Consider the following 20,945-nt stretch of genomic DNA (forward strand, 5'->3'; position numbering starts at 1 on the left):
GACACTGCTTGCACCTGTGCACAGAGCTGGTTCAGAATGTCATTACAGACCAAGCCCGTGCTGTGACAAGGAAGGAAAATAAAATGTAATTGTCTGTAAAATTCCTGGAGAAAGCGCTCGTAAGTCACTAAAAGGTAAGCGGTGTTCTTGTAGTGGTATATTGGCGTCATATGTTAGACAATGTATACATTTACAAGTGTATAGAGCTTGTATAGCGTTAGTTGGCTCACCTCCAATTGGTGCACAGGATTCAGGCCGTTTCAGCCTTTCAGGAAATTCAGAAAGAGAGCACACCAGAAAAATTTCATAAAATGTAACATTTATTCCATACTGCTATGCATCATGTCCAAGTGCAGAGGTAGCAGACCAGCTGACGCGTTTCCGACCCCACCGTGTCCTTAATCATAGATAACTGTGAATACAAACATAAGTGAGCTCATGATCCCACCCATATTGATAAGGTGCAATTAATAAAATTGGTAGCAAATATACAAAATGAAAAAAAAAAATCATAAAAAAAGTCAATAGTTTAAAATAAGATCTGATCTATGATTTAGTCACTTTGGGAATGTTGTACCTGGCATTAAAATCCAGTAACCTTTATATCGCCCCTTCATTTAGGAGTTTTTACTTTTTCTATGCCTGAAAAAACAGATCACATGCACCTGTATAAAGTGCTTTGATACATTTGGAAGGATTCCTTACTTTTATGTTGATTGCACCATTCAGATGTTCTCTGATTCTTCATTTTAGCTGATGAGTGGTGCAACCAACATAGGACAGGTTACATGCTGTGCAAGTGATATAATATGCGACATTAATGTTATTTCTGAATGTATCACTACACATGTCCTGCAAAATAGAAAAATCCACTCCTATGTCGAACAAATAAAAAAAAAAGTCCTGTGTCCTGGAAAATAAAATATCTGGGTAGACTAAGAAGCAAACAAATCTCCTTTATACAGCATCACAATATGTGAAATGTTAAGGGTTAAGAATGTGAAATTTGCTGGAATTTGCCTGTGCTGTTGCATAGCTGCAGTCTACGAATGCTTTAGGGGACAAGCGGGTATCTCCATCATTCCATTGGATCCACAGTTGTCCTTCCATCTGCTTTCTGTTCCGGGGCTATTGCTGTGCAGTCAGCTAGTTCCCCCTCCTGCAGGGGAGATCTCTAAATGTAGTACGACTGAAGTAAACTGTGTAAAACATTCAAATAAAAAAACTGTATTATGAAGGGAAGTAAGGGGTTAAATAAATATCATGTGTGTTTTTCATTGTATATTGAAAAGTTATGCAATTGTCCGGAAGGATGAGCTTGGAGAAACTGTATTCTGTTAAAAGATGTTAAGGCTGAGGCTACACACAGATTAAAGGAACACCGTTTTATGGTTTTAGTTTTTACGGCGTTCACTATGCGGTAACACCGACTTGCACTCTTTATTCTTCAGGTCAGTACTAAGGTTGAGCGAACTGGGTTCGGTCCAAACTTTATTTTTTGGATGGCAGACGAGGTTCGTTTCAGGTTCGTTTTTTACAAAATCCGCTAAAACAGTGCATAGCGCCATTTTAGTGCACATGTTGGCGGGGGGGAAAAAAGCACTAGGTAGAAAGAAGGGGTCTCGCATGATCCTGAGAGGGGGGAGGGCTTGCCCTGATTAGCTCCCAGATTGACAGACAGCCTGAATGAGCCAATCAGTGCTGCAGCAGGCAGCTGGATGCCTTAGTAGAAAACCATTCTGTGCTGTGAATGAGGGCGGTCAGAAATCCATCAAGTTTATTGCCAGCGCGATTGAAGGGAAAAGGTAGAATTCCAAAGAAGAATTGTGTGTGTTGTGTACAATAGAGAGAAGCAGGGCAGCTGACTGGAAACGTGAAGACGGGAGCTGTGTCTGCTATCGGAAGTGCAGGTAACGCACTACAGATGTCAAAAGTAGCTACCTGCAAGCAAATACTTTCATTTTTATTTTTGTGGGTTTCAATTTAATCAAACTGGATATATATGTGATTACTGCAGCAATACTCAGTGTGGCAGAAATCTACCTTTGTGTACTAGGGTTCATGCACACAAATGCGTGCTGCATGTTCTGGGCACCATCTATGTGGCTGGTGCAGACGGATGCAGACCAATTCAACTTGAATGGGTCCGTGATCTGTCCGCATCGCAAAAAAGTGCTATTTTTTATTTTTGTTGCCCCCCTCAACACAAAAAATAGAACACGGACAGAAAACCCACTGAGGCCTCCGTTGGGCACCGCAACTTCCGGATTGCGAACCTATTCAAGTGGGCAGTGGCCAACAACAGACTGTGTCCATGAGCCCTTAAGGTGAAATTGAGCGTCAAGCCTCAATCGTCTGTTTACATATATTCAGTTTCAATTTATTTATTTTTGTGGGAAGGGCGTCAATTTAATTAAGCTGCATATATACATGATTACTGCAGCAGTACACAAGGTATAGCTGTAATCTACCTGTGTGTTTTAATGAGAAATTGAGCGTCAAGCCTCAAACGTCCTTTTCAGTGAATTCCATTTCCACACGATTGCAATAAAAAAAAAATTTTGGGGGGGGGATTGTTAAATTTTATTAAACCAGCATATATTTGTAATTACTACAAGAGAACCGGGTAGGGCAGCAATCTACCGGTGAGTGATATTGAGGGTGAGGTCTAGCCCTTAATCATCTGTCAGTGCTGATTTATTTCTCCAGACTGTTGCACTATAAATTTTTTAGAACATGTTGAGTTTAATTAACCCTTAGGCTCCTAGCACCATACATGTAACAGCGCTGGGAGTTTCTTTAAACCTGGTGCCCGCTCGCGTGTGCAGTGGCTGCCATAGGCCTCCAGCTAATGTCTGCAAATGGCAATAATGCAGATCGCAGTCATTTAAGCCTTAAGATATCTTGGATGACTACGGCATCTAAATAGCAAAAAACCTGGAAGTGTGCACTTGCGGGTTAAGACCAGCACCCCTGTGTGGCGATTGGGGATGCCGGTCATTAATTCTAATAGGCCAAGTCTCTTTGAAGTAACCCACCTTATTAGAGCTGCAGTTCATATGTTGACCAGCAGGTGCCAGGCCAACGTAGTACAAGCCGATTTTGCAGATATCCTATCATTCCATAGGAATACAGTATAAGCTGTAATAAATGAGTACGGCATATTGTAGACTCCTAGAGGAGCTATAAAAAATATAAACATTTAATTCACCCTCCTTTCCATGGAATACAAAATACATGAACAAAAAATATAAACATGGGCAGGGCCGTGTCTGAAAATGCTCGTACAATAAAATATTTATCCCATACAGTGAATGGCGTTACAGAAAAAATTATTAAAGTGGCTGATTTGCAATTTTTTTCATCGCTTCTCTTACCCCCAAAAAATTGAATAAAATGTGATCAGAAAGTGTCTCGCACAAAATGGTATCAATAAAAACTACAAATCGTCCCTCAAAAAATTAGCCTCCACACAGCTCAGTAGACATAACTATTAAAATATATATATATATATATACACGGGCAGCACTCCAGCGGATAAAAATAGAAATAACTTTATTTACCCATAAGGCTGATGCGACGTTTCGGCTCTACATAGGAGCCTTTCTCAAGCAGTGTGTACAAACCAAATACTGAACATACACTCACCTAAAGAATTATTAGGAACACCATACTAATACGGTGTTGGACTCCCTTTTGCCTTCAGAACTGCCTTAATTCTATGTGGCATTGATTCAACAAGGTGCTGATGGCATTCTTTAGAAATGTTGGCCCATATTGATAGGATAGCATCTTGCAGTTGATGGAGATTTGAGGGATGCACATCCAGGGCACGAAGCTCTCGTTCCACCACATCCCAAAGATGCTCTATTGGGTTGAGATCTGGTGACTGTAGGGGGCCATTTTAGTACAGTGAACTCATTGTCATGTTCAAGAAACCAATGTGAAATGATTGGAGCTTTGTGACATGGTGCATTATCCTGCTGGAAGTAGCCATCAGAGGATGGATACATGTTCTCATTCTGTTTACGCCAAATTCGGACTCTACCATTTGAATGTCTCAACAGAAATCGAGACTCATCAGACCAGGCAACATTTTTCCAGTCTTCAACAGTCTCTAATTTTGGTGATCTCGTGCAAATTGTAGCCTCTTTTTCCTATTTGTAGTGGAGATGAGTGGTACCCGGTGGGGTCTTCTGCTGTTGTAGCCCATCCGCCTCAAGGTTGTGCGTGTTGTGGCTTCACAAATGCTTTGCTGCATACCTCGGTTGTAACGAGTGGTTATTTCAGTCAACGTTGCTCTTCTATCAGCTTGAATCAGTCGGCCCATTCTCCTCTGACCTCTAGCATCCACAAGGCATTTTTGCCCACAGGACTGCCGCATACTGGATGTTTTTTCCTTTTTTTACACCATTCTTTGTAAACCCTAGAAATGGTTGTGCGTGAAAATCCCACTAACTGAGCAGATTGTGAAATACTCAGACCGGCCCGTCTGGCACCAGCAACCATGCCACGCTCAGAATTGCTTAAATCACCTTTCTTTCCCATTCTGACATTCAGTTTGGAGTTCAGGAGATTGTCTTGACCAGGACCACCCCCCTAAATGCATTGAAGCAACTGCCATGTGATTGGTTGACTAGATAATTGCATTAATGAGAAATAGAACAGGTGTTCCTAATAATTCTTTAGGTGAGTGTATATAGTGTTGTATCAAATCATAACAATTTACATGTCAGGTGAACACAATTCATTACAATTAATAAATAATCAAGATAAAAAGTGCATTACAAATATATAGAAAAATTTGATCCAAACAATCAATATTGCATCGTGATACACATGATTTTACAAAAAATACATCCGTAATTACACAATATAACAAAATATATACACAAACACATAATTAATATTATTATTAGTGCCAACTGTGGTCAATTAAATAAAGTGTCAAGTGCTTACTGCGTAGGTGATGCGAACGGAGAATGAAGGAGGGAGGCCGGCTGTCATCCATGCTGACATGTGCGGTCCGGCGTGCCTGAATCGCCACTGCGCATGTCTATGTGACATGTAATTCATGCTTCTGACTTGCGTTATCCTCATCATATGGCGCATGCGCTTTCAAGCCATAAGATCAAATCGCCCATCTTACATAAGGGTGAAATCGACCCATTGTTATGCACAGGCGCACAAATAACAGCCAAGTCCGGTACATTGCAGGATCAAGGTAGTAGTGGCATATAGACATGCCCTATAGTTACAAAGGTGGCTAAGTGGGCTCGGGTGAAGGCTACCACAACAGCATCGAAGTGGAACCGACAGCCGTGACCAAAGAACGAGTACGCATCTGCATGTGAATGCAGAGTCGCACCGCTACAGCGATCAAAACCCACCCATCACCACCATAACAAGAGGGTTCTCCTCATAACCACCCGCCATGCATGTAGCAGACCATAACAGAGCTCGATCTGCTCCTTATTCTGAAACCAAACCTTCAATTTAATAGCACGATAAAAAGCATGCAAATCAAAATCAAGTTCGAACCAATCTGCAGTAATTCTATGGCAAAAAGAAATGCCCTTACTAAGCACACTCGGGCATCAGTTAAGTCCTTAGAAGAGAGATTTACTACGGTCAGAATAAGGAGCAGATCGAGCATGCCAAGATGAGTGAACTCTCTCTTGGCATGTTCGATCTCTCACTTAGAAGTAGTTTCAACCCTATAATTAACGAGCCTGCAATTGAGGCGTATATGGCTGCTGTTAAATCTGACATCCAGAGATTGAAAATGACGCATTCTGCACAACCTTTTAGTCATCCCAATGTGACAGCTGATGAGATGGTTGCCCTTAAAGAATTAAAGCTTGATCCCGAACTTACAGTTAAGGCCGCTGATAAAGGCGGTGCGGTGGTCGTGCTAGACACCCATAAATATATTGCAGAAAGCATGCGGCAATTGGGTGACAATACCATCTACAGACACATTGATTCTGACCCAAGGTTTAAAATTGCTGGGCTGATTGACAATGTATTAGCTGATGCCCTGCATGCGGGGGTCATCGATGAGGGACTTGTGGATTTTCTCACTGTAACGCATCCTGTCACTCCTGTGATTTGTGTTGCCCAAGATCCACAAGTCCCTCTTTGATCCACCTGGCCGCCCCATTGTATCGGGTTCTGACTCGATTTTCAGTCATGTTGCCATCTTCCTTGACAAAGTTTTACGTAGCTTTTCATGTGGAGGCAGCTCATACATTCGTGATACTACCGAATTTTTTGCTTAAATTGCAGGAGGTTGATTTGATGGATGTACAGGGGGTGATATTGGCATCGTTTGATGTCACCTCACTCTACACCTCAATAGACCATCAGAAAGGACTAGCTGCAGTCTCCTTGATGTTGGAAAAATCTTCACTCACTCACTATTCCCAACAGTTTATTATATCTTTGTTGGAAATTGTGCTGAGGTATAATTATTTCTTATTTCAAGACTCTTACTACATTCAAGAACAGGGCGTGGCGATGGGGTCCAATGTGGCCCCCACCTAAGCCAATATCTTTATGGCCGAGGTGGAGGACAGGCTGGTATACCAATCCCAATTTTTTTGGAGGGTCCTATGTTGGTGGCGCTACATCGACGACATCTTCATGATCTGGACTGGTACAGTTGATGAGTTGGAGGATTTCCACTCACACTTAAATGTGGGTGTACCGGGATTACAGTTCACGGTCACGTCCTCCAGAAGTGAACTGCATTTCTTGGATGTACGGGTATTCGTGGTAGAGGGTCAAATTAGAACGGACCTCTTTCAGAAGCCCGCAGATAGAAACACTCTCCTCACACATGACAGTTACCACCCGCGGCGAATGTTGGACTCCCTACCTTGGAGCCAGCTACTAAGGGTCAGAAGGATTGTATCTGATGACCCCAATTTTACACAAAGGGTGGATGCCATGTGTGAGCGTTTCATTAATCGTGGTTATCCCAGGACCCTTCTCAGTAGAACAAAGAAGAGGGTGACTTTGATTGAAAGAGAGTCTGTTCTCCACAAGCCAGCAAAAGTTACATCCATGGCTATAGTTCCCTTTGTATCTATCTTTGGTCGGGACAGTGGAGACATCGCTCACATCCTTAGAAAAGAGTGGCACATCTTGCAAAGAGGTCTTCCTGATATTGAAGAGTTCAAGTCCCCTCCTATGATGGCCTACAAGAGGAACCCTAGCCTACGTGATAGGCTGGTAAAAACTGACAGCGGTGGCCCAGGTTTGGGTACACAAAAGCTTTTGGCCCCATGCAAAAATGGCACGTTTCCATGTTTGTCTTGCTGTAACTGTGGCAATATCCTGAAAGGGGACCACTTCTTTCATCCCTATAGTGGTAAAAAGTATAAGATCAATGGCTACTATACATGTAGATCACGTGATGTTGTGTATGTCATACAATGCCCTTGCAGTCTCATCTATGTAGGTGAGACTACTATGGAAATCCGTGAACGGATTAATAAACATAAAAGCACAATTTGCAAGGCAAACATGGATAAACCTGTAGCCAAACATTTTGTGGAGGCAGGACACTGTCAATCAACTGCGCTTCAGGGTGATTGACAGTGTGGGCACCCTACGTAGGGGTGGAGATAAGGATGCTGTGCTGAGAAAGAAAGAACTTAAATGGATATACACGCTGAGGTCCTTACAGCCCTTTGGACTCAATTTGGAGTTCAATGTGGCAGGGATCAGCTAGATCTTCATCTGCTGTATATATATTTTTATGTTGGAGATTTATATGCACCCCCTATTATATCATCCTATTAGGTGACACATTTATGTAATTATTGCTATACCCGATTATGGTGGGATTCCTTCCACAGTGGTCGGCTTGTAGCAGTCATTATCTCTATTTTTATGACATGAGCCTTTCCTTACCTGTAAATATACAACACACTCTGGAGGTCTCTGTCTGCATAATGTATTAATGTGGTACTGCTTTGTTATAGCAACACAGCGCGGCTCAGAGTAAGATACATATCTACAGCGGTCATGTGACGGAGCTTCTCCAGTCACGTGACTTGCACGCTGGCTATGACGCCGTCGGTGCGGGCGTATCGGATTGGTGGTTGACGCCGCTGGTCTAATCTCGCGCGATGTTGCTATACCTTGCATAGTCGCAGACAAATGACATGCGCAGTCGTTGTAGCGGGACGCTGAGTGCCATGCTAGTAGTGATTATGGAATATCTCATGCAGGTGAGATAGATAGGCGTATGTTCAGTAATTAGAAATTGCTGTGAGACTTGATTTGTTATTAGTCACAATTTGATCTGTGTTCGCCAATCTATTTGATCATTGGGTTACTAATATTGTGGGTGTGCACTGCTTTTACTATTTATATGTGAGGACTAACATTTGTAATATATGCTTGACAAAGGCTAGATATAGCCGAAACTTTGCTATTTTGTACACTGTACTTGGGAGTTTTTGAACAATAAAGAAGATTTTGGTTGGATATGCTGCTGTGGCCCTCGATTTCTACTGCGATCCTAAGAATAGGTCATCAGTATCAAAATCCCGGAAAACCGCTTTAATGCTTTTTCTCCTTTTATGATTTGCTCCTGATTTTGTCTCAAATATGGCATCAATGCATGTTGAGCTATCTCAACAGTGGTGGCCAGTAGAGTCTGGCTGTGGGGATATATATATTTTTTTTTTAATGAATTTTTTTATTAACATATTTTAACCCCAACACCCCCATACCCTCCCCCCTCATAACATCTTGATGATGCTCTCCATCCCCCACATTCCTCACCACCCGACCCCACCATCATGTCTTTGTGATAAATACATGCTCTTTTCCTACAGCACTCTAAACAATACTGCGTTGAATCTTTGATCCTGTGGGTAAAATTAAATTTTGTCATCAGACACAACTTCCCCATATTAAATAGTGGAGACACATTCCCTAAATCCTGCAAGAGACCGCCAATCACGGATCCAGCTACACACATCAGGCATTAGTACCCATCACACTAGTCTCAGACGGTATCTCTGGTGGAGTTCCCTGGATGCCAGCCCTGGGGCCTCAATCCAAGGAGTCCATAGTTTCTCAAATTTTTTCTTCCTATAAACCCCTCGTTCCAAATTGATTAATCAGTTAATCTTGGCTATATATTCAGTTCTACTAGGACTACACTCATCTAGCCAATGCTGGGCAATCAGCCATATATAACGTTCTGGCCACCGCTACCTTTCTGGGTTCAGTGATTGGCAGATCCTCCACATATCCCAATACACAAACAAATGGGATCACATCCAATGTAACTTCGTATAGAGAGTTAATGAGATGCAGCACAGCGCGCCAAAAGCCCTCCATGGCCAAGCATGACCACAGCATGTGTAACATACCCACATCCACCTCCCCACATCGCGGACATTTGGAATCCAACCGGAGTCCTATATTAAACAGAAACTGAAGGGTTCTGTAAACCCGATAAATCAGGTACAATTGTGACAACCTATGGGCTTCACTGAGCGAGAGCTGTGGAGTCCTCTCCAAAATCTACAGCCACAGTTTTTTCTGTAACGGGACTGGGAAAGGGAGGAGGGAGATACCCAAAGTAGGTTACTGAAAGGATTCTTGGCAGAACCAAACTTATACGAAGCGTTAAAGGCAGATAGGTTGAAAATGTCAGGTCTGGCGTTCCCTACGTTACGTCTCTTGCATAAGACATGGTGGAAAGTGAGGGACCTATAGGGCATAAAGGGCATCACGCAGTATACCTTAATATGGGACACTCCATGGTTGCCCCATCTGGGCTCCATACAGGGTATGTGGGGTTGGCGTCATAAGGGCATTATCAGAGTTCACCAACTCCTTCTGTTCTCAAAACTTATGAGCAACTTCAGGCGGAAACTGGTTTACTGTTCTCTAACTTTTATAGGTATTTACAGCTGCGCCATGCCTTCCGGGCTGACCATGCTAATGGTATGTTGACCACGGTATACCAAAACAAAATCATTGCCCTGGTAGACTTGAGGAATTCCTCGTCTGGAGTTATTTCCCTGCTCTATCAGGCTATACTAGACCGATTTCTGCAAAACTACCCAGTGATTAGTAGGACAAAATGGGAAGTAGAGGTGCGCTAAGAGCTTCCATTATTCATGTATACTCATTTATAGTCGGTATTGTACCACTTTTATCTAGAATGACCCCCATTTCTTAGCTCTATTGTTTGTATATATAATGGTGTGCAGCCATTTTGTTTTTTGTAATAATGTTTGCTTCATGGATATGCACCTGTGATCCTGAAGGTTTTAGTCTAAATTTTCTTGCAATACTATATAACAGCCACACCCATGCTATGAAACTATCCCCCAAACCAAACCTCTCCAGCACCTCCCATAGATACTCCCACTCAATACTCAATACTATCGAATGCCTTAGCGGCATCCAGGGAACAAATGACTATCCGGCAAGAATCCAGACTGATCCATATGTACTAGTGAAGAGACAACTTTCGAGAGGCGCGTAGCCAGCACCTTAGCCAGTATCTTTATGTCTGAGGGTAACAATGATATGGGTCGGTATGAATCCGGGAGGAGAGGATTTTTACCCGGCTTAGGGAGAACAACTTTAATAGCCTCCTGCATGGATGCCGGAAGCGTCCCTGTTTCTGAGGCCTCCTGGTAAACCTTCAACAACTGGGGCAGTAAGATATCTCCAAACTTCTTATAAATTTCTACCGGCAGCCCATAAGTACCCGGTGATTTATTATTTGCCATGGAAGACACCACCTCCTCAATTTCCAGCAACTGTAACGGACCATCAAGTTACGCTCTATCTAAATCTGACAGCCTAGGCAAGGATACCCGATGTAGATATGATGATATATCTTCCCTATTACAACCTAGACGTGACTGATACAAATCAGCATAAAAGGAGCTAAATACAGACACTATGGCCTGGTTATCCACAACTTCTGTTCCATACACCCCGGTAACATATGCCGACGTGGACTGTGGCCAGCCTTCTCCCCCTCATCATAATACTTCTGTCGCTGGAAGGATTGCTTTGTGTGGGCAAGTTCCACAACATGCGAGTTATATACATCCTGAGCTTCCTTTCAGACAGATAAAGACAACTGATCGCCATTCTCCACAAAGTTCGCCTCCATCACCCCAACTCGGTCCCTCAAAAATTCTCCAAATTGTCGGCTTTTAAGTTTGGCTCTACTAATCCCCTGAATAAGCACTCCCCTTAAAGAGGACCTTTCACCGATTCTTACCCTATGAACTAACTATACAGACATGTGGAGCAGCGCCCGGGGATCTCACTGCACTTACTATTATCCCCGGGCGCCGCTCCGTTCTGCCGTTATGCCCTCCGGTATCTCCGCTCACTAAGTTATAGTAGGCGGAGATACCAGTCCCTAAGTTATGGTAGGCGGAGTCTGCCCTAGTGCTGGCCAATCGCAGCGCAGAGCTCACAGCCTGGGAGGTTATTTTCTCCCAGGCTGTGAGCTATGCAATGCGATTGGCCAGCGCTACAGAAGAACAAGGGCAGACTCCGCCTACCATAACTTAGGGAACGGAGATACCGGAGGACATAGCAGGAGAACGGAGCGGCGCCCGGGGATAATAGTAAGTGCAGTGAGATCCCCGGGCGCCGCTCCACATGTCTGTATAGTTAGTTCATAGGGTAAGAATCGGTGAAAGGTCCTCTTTAAGCAAGCCTTCATGGCGTCCCATACCACCCCGCTTGCGGCTGAGCCTACATTCAGGGTAAAATACTCCTGTATAGTAGAACTAATGTAGGAATAGTTGATTACCTGTAACCAAAAAGAGTTAAACGTCCACAGCCGCTGAGAGACGGGAACCACGGGTGTGGCGGACAGACGCAAAAACAAAGGGGAATGGTCAGAAAAAAGCCCTAGTCAAGTACTTCACCTCCACCACCTGTCTCCACACCAACTCAGATCCCAGTGCCAGATCAATATGTGATAAGGCCTCGTGCGACCTGGTATAGCAAGAAAACTGACGCACATTGGGATGTCTGATATGCCACAAATCCATCAGGGCCAGCTCCTCCAACAACTTGCCAAAGGCTGATACAGGGCCATTAGTATCCGCCTATTCCCCCCCATATCTATCCCAGTAGGGATGAATAGTATTGTTGAAATCTCCGACCATAATGACTGGTATATCAGGGTTACTATTAATAAATGTCGGGGCGCCTCTTAACGCCACACTGCTATAAGGTGGAGGTATATATAGTGATACTAGCAGGTACTCCTGCATGAAGATAGTACAGTGTATGCAGATAAAGCGTCCGTCAGGGTCGATACTGGACGACTGAACCTGGAAGGGAATTGATTTATGGACCAGGATGCTAACCCTATGGGAATAGCTAGAGAACGCTGAGTGGAATGTATGACTCATCCATGACCTATGAAATACCTGTGCCCCCTCCTTTTTAAAATGGGTTTCTTGCAAACAAATAATAGCGGGGAAATGCGCGTGCAGATAAGGCTATTTTCACACTAGCGTTCGGGGCTCCGCTTGTGAGCTCCGTTTGAAGGGGCTCACAAGCGGCCCCGAACGCATCTGTACTGCCCTAATGCATTCTCAGTGGACGCGGATCCGCTGAGAATGCATCAGTCTGGCAGCGTTCAGCCTCCGCTCCGCTCAGCAAGCGGACACCTAAACGCTGCTTGCAGCGTTTGGGTGTCCGCCTGGCCGTGCGGAGGCAAGCGGATCCATCCAGACTTACAATGTAAGTCAATGGGGACGGATCCGTTTGAAGATGACACCATATGGCTCAATCTTCAAACGGATCCGTCCCACATTGACTTTCAATGTAAAGTCTGGACGGATCCATTCAGGCTACTTTCACACTTAGAAATTTTTTTCAACTATAATGCAGACGGATCCGTTCTGAACGGATCCAAACGTCTGCATTATAGGAGCGGATCCGTCTGAGCAGACATCAGACGGACCCGCTCTGAACGGTAGTGTGAAAGTAGCCTAATCTATCACGGCAAATCACTTTGAGGGGTCACCCATGCCGTGCACATTTCAGCTCAAAATATTAAATACATTAGCAGTACATGACCCAGCTGATAACATAACGTAATAGTAGCATTGTAGGGATTGGTGATACAGTGGCGGTATCGTACCAACAGACAGGCATGATATCACAGATACAGAGCATCAATACAGACATGGTAGAGAAGATCCCCAGAAAAAAAGAGTAACAGAAAGAAAAACCAGAACCAAAAAATCGTGCCTGCATTGCATCATCTAACAGGCCGAGGCACAAGTCCTCCATGAAACCGGACATCTAAGTAACGTTTCAAACTCTACTTCTGCTGAGCGAGATTGTCCCCTGCCATAAAAGGATACTTGCACTCCGTGGGCAGTTCAGGAGTAGAACAGTTGAGGGATATCTTTCCAATAGGTCGCTCATTAGCAACCAAGGGTAGAAACTTGAGATAGACGGACGGCCATCATCTTTCCTGTCGCAGCTGACGTTCATGCTGGTCGATCCACGTGGCCGCATCTTTCGGTGCATTGAAGAAATGAACAGATCTCAGAGCAGCCATCCGCAGACGTGCTGGGTACATCATAGAATAGGACACTTGCAGGGAACAAAGTCGCCGCTTGACATCCAGGAACTGGCTCCGCTTCTTTTGGACTTCGGAAGAAAAGTCCTGAGAAAATGCAATTGTTTGCCCGTTGATGGTAATGTCAGGGTGGTTTCTGGCAGCCCTGAAAATGGCATCCCTGACCCTATAGGGAAGTAATTTAATCAGAACAGGTCATGGGGTTGCTCCCGGCGGCAGAGGTCTGGTGGGGACTCCGTGCGCTGGTTCCACTGCATATGATGGCAAAAGCACCCCAGTGCCAAAGACGTCTTTAAGCCATGTTTTAAAGTAAGACGTAGGGTCTTGTCCCTCAACTTTTTCACGAATCCCCAGAAGATGTACATTGTTGCGTTTAAGGCGGTTCTCCAGATCATCCGTCTTGGCTATCAATGCTGAGATCTGTTGTTCATGGGTGCGGGATGTCCTGGTTAGAGGGGGTAGCTTATCTTCCACCTCACCGACACGACCCTCCACCTCCACCATTCTTTCATAGAATTTCTTCAGATCATGGTGAATAAAGGTGAACTCTTGCTTCAGGGACCCCATTTGCTGCTGTAATGCTGTCAGGGTCACTCCACACTGAATAACTGCCCTGAAGACATCTTTTTGTGTCGGCTCTGCACTCTGGGGAGACATGGCCCTCTCCTCCTCTATCCTAACTGCCTCACCAACCTCCATAGTGTCCTCATGGGTTCCTCTTGCAGTAGTCTGGGTTGTCTCTTCCACCTCCAGATCCTCTTCCATGTAGGGTCCCTGCAGCATCTTTAGTGGTGCCCTGGAGTTCGCTGCAGCCCTCGCAGCCCCCGGCATGCCTCCCGCTCTGCCCATCTTCTTTACCGTGGAGAGCATTCCGGCGCCATCTTGCGCACTGCGCTCTGCACTTCCCGCCGTCTCGTTGCTCTTCTTGGCAGTTCCTCCAGCCATGGGACCCCTCCAGAAGGACACCAGGCATTAACAGCCGGCAGGAAGAGAGCGCTGCCGGTCCCTGGGAGGCTCAGGTAAGCCCACGGAGCAAACCATTTGCTCTAGAGTAGACAGCGGGAGCTAACACATGCTGCTGCCGCTCACATTCCTAGCCAGGCCACGTCCTTTGGCTGTGGGGATATTTAAACTACAAAGTATATTGCAGGGAGTGCAGCATTAAGGATGGGATCACTTCATGGGATGTAGGAAAGGTCATACACGCTATGATCTTGAGTGGACCCTTTACATTATATGACATCACAACTGAAGCAATGCAATTGCCCCCTCCAAATAGCCTTACCAGCAAGATAGAATAAATGAGCCATGTGCTTCCCAGATTCTCCATGTTTCTTGAGAGTCAGAACTGATACGATGTCATCTTAAGGATGCAATGCATTTAAGTGGGCATGTTCTGATTACAGGTTCCTTCCAAACAACTCCGACCATCATATGTATACAGACACATATGCAAATCAGCATAACAGCATATCACAACGTGCATCAGCACTGTTTGTTGAGGGCTAGAAAGCAAGAATCTCTTTAAAGGGTTTCTACCACTTCATTTTCACATAATTAGCTTTCAGACACTAGCGATCCGCTAGTGTCTGCTCTACCAAATAATCCTAATATAACTGTTTATTGTCCTGCCGTTTCGCTAAAAATCGAACTTATATAGATATGATAATGAGCCTCTAGGTGCTATGGGGGCGTCATTAGCACCTAGAGGCTCGGTCTACCTTCACAAACTGCCGCCGCCCAGCGCGTCCCTCCAGCCCGCCCATCTCCTCCGGAATGCGATCAAGCGGACGAATTCTCGCGCATGCGCCGGGCGCCTCTGTATTCGGCGCATGCGCAGTGAATGTCTGACCGCTTCCCTGCTCAGACATCTCCACTGCGCCTGCGCCGATGACGTCATAGTGCTCTGAGGAACAGGCGCAGGCCTCTACTGCAACTGTCTTCAGTTCCTGCTTGTTCTTGAGGCATTTTCCCTTCAGTTTTGTCTTCAGCAAGTGAAATGCATGCTCAATTGGATTCAGGTCAGGTGATTGACTTGGCCATTGCATAACATTCTACTTCTTTCCATTAAAAAACTCTTTGGTTGCTTTTGCAGTATGCTTTGGGTCATTGTCCATCTTCACTGTGAAGCGCCGTCCAATGAGTTCTGAAGCATTTGGCTGAATATGAGCAGATAATATTGCCCGAAACACTTCAGAATTCATCCTGTTGATTTTGTCAGCAGTCACATCATCAATAAATACAATAGAACCAGTTCCATTGGCAGCCATGCATGCCCACGCCATGACAATACCACCACCATGCTTCACTGATGAGGTGGTATGCTTAGGATCATGAGAAGTTCCTTTCCTTCTCCATACTCTTCTCTTCTGGCCAACTGTTGTGAAGGGTGTTTTCTTCACCAGTGAAAGAATTCTTCTGTCATCCACCACAGTTGTTTTCCGTTGTTTTCCGTTTTCCGTGGTCTTCCGGGTCTTTTCCGGGTCTTTTGGTGTTGCTGAGCTCACTGGTGCGTTCCTTCTTTTTAAGAATGTTCCAAACAGTTGTTTTGGCCACGCCTAATGTTTTTGCTATCTCTCTGATGGGTTTGTTTTGTTTTTTCAGCCTAATGATGGCTTGCTTCACTGATAGTGACAGCTCTTTCAATCTCATCTTGAGAGTTGACAGCAACAGATTCCAAATGCAAATAGCACACTTGAAATGAACTCTGGACCTTTTATCTGCTCATTGTAATTGGGATAATGAGGGAATAACACACATCTGGCCATTGAACAGCTGAGAAGCCAATTGTCCGATTACTTTTGGTCCCTTAGCAAGTGGGAGGCACATATGCAAACTGTTGTAATTCCTACACCGTTCACCTGATTTGGATGTTAATACCCTCAAATTAAAGCTGACAGTCTGCAGTTAAATCACATCTTGTTTGTTTGATTTCAAATCCATTGTGGTGGTGTATAGATCCAAAAATGTTAGAATTGTGTCCCAATTTGATGTTGCAATTTGATGTTGAGAAATTGGAGATAAGGGGTTAGTGAGTGGTCCCAAGGAGAGGTGAAAGATCAGATTTCTTTCTTTTTTTTAAGTAGCAAATGGAGGAATGTAGGGGGAGGTGTGGTTATACAATTACTGATAAAAATTTTAGTTGATTACATTTTACACATGTATGATGAATTTATTAAAAGTCATGATTGTACAATTGTATAAATATATGTATACATTTTTAAAACAATGTAATAAAGAATATAAATAAAAAAAATTAAAAAAATTCTGCCATCTAAACTCAATACCCCATAGTGAGAAAGTGAAAACAGAATTTTAGAAATGTTTGCAAATTTATAAAAAAATATTGCATGGACATAATTATTCAAATCCTTTGCTATGACACTTGAAATTTAGCTCGGGAAGCCTCCCATTTCTCTTGATCATCTTTGAGATTGATTGGAGTCCACCTGTGTTAAATTCGGTTGATTGATATGATTTGGATAGACACATCCCTGTTGGTATAAGGTCTCACAGCTGACAATGCAATTCAAAGTAAAAACCAAGCCATAAGGAGGAAAGGACTACTTGTAGAGACCAAAGACAGGGTTGTGTGGAGGTACAGTTATGGAAAAAGGTACAAAAAATTCTGCTGCCCTAAAAGTTCCTACGAGTACAGAGACCTCCCTAATTCTTAAATGGAAGAAGTTTGTAACACCCAGGACTCTTCCTAAAGCTGGCCATGCCACCAAACTAAGTAATTGGAGGAGCCTCTCCTCAGTTAATGACACATAAAAGCTCACCTGGAGTTAGCAAAAAAAAAAAAAAAAAAGGATCTAAAGGACACTCAGACTATGAGAAACAAGATTCTCTGGTCTGATGAGAACTTTTTTTTGCCTCAATTATAAATGTCATGTCTCAAGGACACCAGGCACTGCTCATCATTTGCTCAATATTATTCCTACAGTGAAGCATGGTGGTGACAGCATCATGCTGTTGGATGCTTTTTAGCTGCTGGAACAATGAGACTGGTCAGGGTTGAGGGAAAGCTGAATAGAGCAAAGTGCAGAGATATTCCTAATGACCCTAAGCACACAGTCAAAACAACACAGGAGTGGCTTAGGGACAACTCTGTGAATCTCCATGAGTGGCCCAGCCATAGCCCTGACTTGAACTCAATCAAACATCTCTGGAGAGACATCAAAATGGCTGCTGACTGACAGCCCCCATCCAACCTGCCAGAACTTGAGAGGATCTGCAGAGAAGAATGGCAGAAAATCTTGTGGCATTATACCCAAGAAGACTGGAGGCTATAGTCGCTGCCAAAGATGTATCAACTACAGTTGCAAGAAAAAGTATGTGAACCCTTTGGAATGATATGGATTTCTGCACAAATTGGTCATAAAATGTGATCTGATCTTCATCTAAGTCCCAACAATAGACAATCACAGTCTGCTTAAACTAATAACACACAAAGAATTAAATGTTACCATGTTTTATTGGACACACCATGTAAACATTCACAGTGCAGGTGGAAAAAGTATGTGAACCCCTAGACTAATGACATCTCCAAGAACTAATTGGAGTGAGGTGTCAGCCAACTGGAGTCCAATCAATGACATGAGATTGGAGGTGTTGGTTACAGCTGCCCTGCCCTATAAAAAACACACACCAGTTCTGGGTTCGCTTTTTACAGGAAGCATTGCCTGATGTGAATAATGCCTCGCACAAAAGAGCTCTCAGAAGACCTAGGATTAAGAACTGTTGATTTGCATAAAGCTGGAAAGGGTTATAAAAGTATCTCCAAAAGCCTTGCTGTTCATCAGTCCACGGTAAGACAAAATGTCTATAAATGGAGAAAGTTTAGCACTGCTGCTACTCTCCCTAGGAGTGGCTGTCCTGTAAAGATGACTGCAAGAGCACAGTGCAGACTGCTCAATGAGGTGAAGAAGAATCCTAGAGTGTCAGCTAAAGACTTACAAAAGTCTCTGGCATATGCTACCATCCCTGTTAGCGAATCTACGATACGTAAAACACTAAACAAGAATGGATTTCATGGGAGGATACCACAGAGGAAGCCACTTCTGTCCAAAAAAAAACATTGCTGCACGTTTACAGTTTGCACAAGATCACCTGGATGTTCCACAGCAGTACTGGCAAAATATTCTGTGGACAGGTGAAACCAAAGTTGAGTTGTTTGGAAGAAACACACAACACTATGTGTGGAGAAAAAGAGGCACAGCACACCAACATCAAAACCTCATCCCAACTGTGAAGTATGGTGGTGGGGGCATCATGGTTTGGGGCTGCTTTGCTGCGTCAGGGCCTGGACGGATTGCTATCATCGAAGGAAAAATGAATTTTCAAGTTTATGAAGACATTTTGCAGGAGAACTTAAGGCCATCTGTCCACCAGCTGAAGCTCAACAGAAGATGGGTGTTGCAACAGGACAACGACCCAAAGTATAGAAGTAAATCAACAACAGAATGGCTTACACAGAAGAAAATACGCCTTCTGGAGTGGCCCAGTCAGAGTCCTGACCTCAACCCGATTGAGATGCTGTGGCATGACCTCAAGAAAGCGATTCACACTAGACATCCCAAGAATATTGCTGAACTGAAACTGTTCTGTAAAGAGGAATGGTCAAGAATTACTCCTGACCGTTGTGCACGTCTGATCTGCAACTACAGGAAACGTTTGCTTGAAATTATTGCTGCCAAAGGGGGTTCAACCAGTTGTTAAATCCAAGGGTTCACATACTTTTTCCACCTGCACTGTGAATGTTTACATGGTGTGTTCAATAAACACATGGTAACATTTAATTCTTTGTGTGTTATTAGTTTAAGCAGACTGTGATTGTCTATTGTTGTGACTTAGATGAAGATCAGATCACATTTTATGACCAATTTGTGCAGAAATCCATATCATTCCAAAGGGTTCACATATTTTTTATTGCAACTGTAAGTATGGAGTAAAGGGTCTGTTTTCTGTTTGTAATTATGGGTTATTATTAATGGCAGAGTTCTGGGAACAATCTTGACTTTTTGCTTTATTTTTGCACAAGGCTGTAACATAACAAAATGTGAACAAAGTTAAATGGTCTGAATAATTTCTGAATGCATTGTATATTCTACAGTTGCCCGGTGTGTAGTCATGGTATCTACCAAGAAAAGCTCAATATTCATAGATTGTGGCATAAACATGCAATTGTTACGCAAGATTATTTTTGGAGTTTTTGGATTTGAAGTTTAGTTTTTAAGACTTAAAATGACTTCTTAAAGCAACATATTGAATATTGAAGACTGCAAACTTGCTGAGTGTTCCACAGTCCATCTGAAAATTACTTCTGCTTAGCCCCTTAATTAACCCCTTTTTGTGATCCTTGTACAGGCTCCACTTTGTATAGGATGCTGCTTAGCTGCATCAGTGGAGGACTTTAATGAACAAACAGCCTGTCCCCTTATCAAAGCTAGCAGCCTGCTTCTTGCAGCGTCTGACGCCTCCACAGATAATTGATGCTTTAATAATGCTGCATTTTAACAAGAAGGTTCTGATGGAAAGTCTAGTGCTAGAAGCAGCATAAATCACATCCTTTTATTTAATGTTATCTGATTTCCACTCGGAATTCCAGGAAAAGGAGGTGCCATTGGAGCCCTGAGCAAATAATTAGATACAAGGACACTTTGATGCTTCACAGTGGAAGTCGTTAGCAATGTAATCTGCTTACTACATGTATACTGCATTGACTAATGTTGAAATTTCGATTATATTTTATAAATTCTCTCTCAGGGCTGGTTTTATAGAATTTAGGGCTCGGAGCAACAAGTGGGGTCATCTATCACACAGCTTTTTCTAGTAATTAAAAGCAAATTAAATTTAATCCTCAAACCTTCATGACATAGGCACATGATAAACCGAACAGACTTTCTTCAAGCTAAGAAACTCAGATAGCATAATGGCACTTCCACACATACTGGAAACTGTGCAGACTTTCAGTTCCAATATGTGTTAGGAAAATTCACAATGGATTACAGTACCAATCATGGGGCTGAGGTTTGAACAAATTTCATCCATGTTGTGCGCCTGCGAAACTTTTCCAAATGGAAATTTTTAAATAGATAGTATCTCAATTTCTATTAAAGACCATTGTAGATTTTCCCACAGAATTGAATGGGTATGATGAAATCCACAATCAAGTCCTAGTGCCACAGATTACGTGCATATTTATAGCAAAATCCATAGGCCCAGATAATCACCTACAAATACCCTAGCACTCCCCTTGTGATTTTTTCATGGTCCCCGCTGGTTTGGGATTCCCGGCCATTATTAAAAGCCCCTCCTACATATAATAGGC

The sequence above is a fragment of the Bufo bufo genome, chromosome 2 (genome assembly GCF_905171765.1).
Source record: "Bufo bufo chromosome 2, aBufBuf1.1, whole genome shotgun sequence".
NCBI lineage: Eukaryota > Metazoa > Chordata > Amphibia > Anura > Bufonidae > Bufo > Bufo bufo.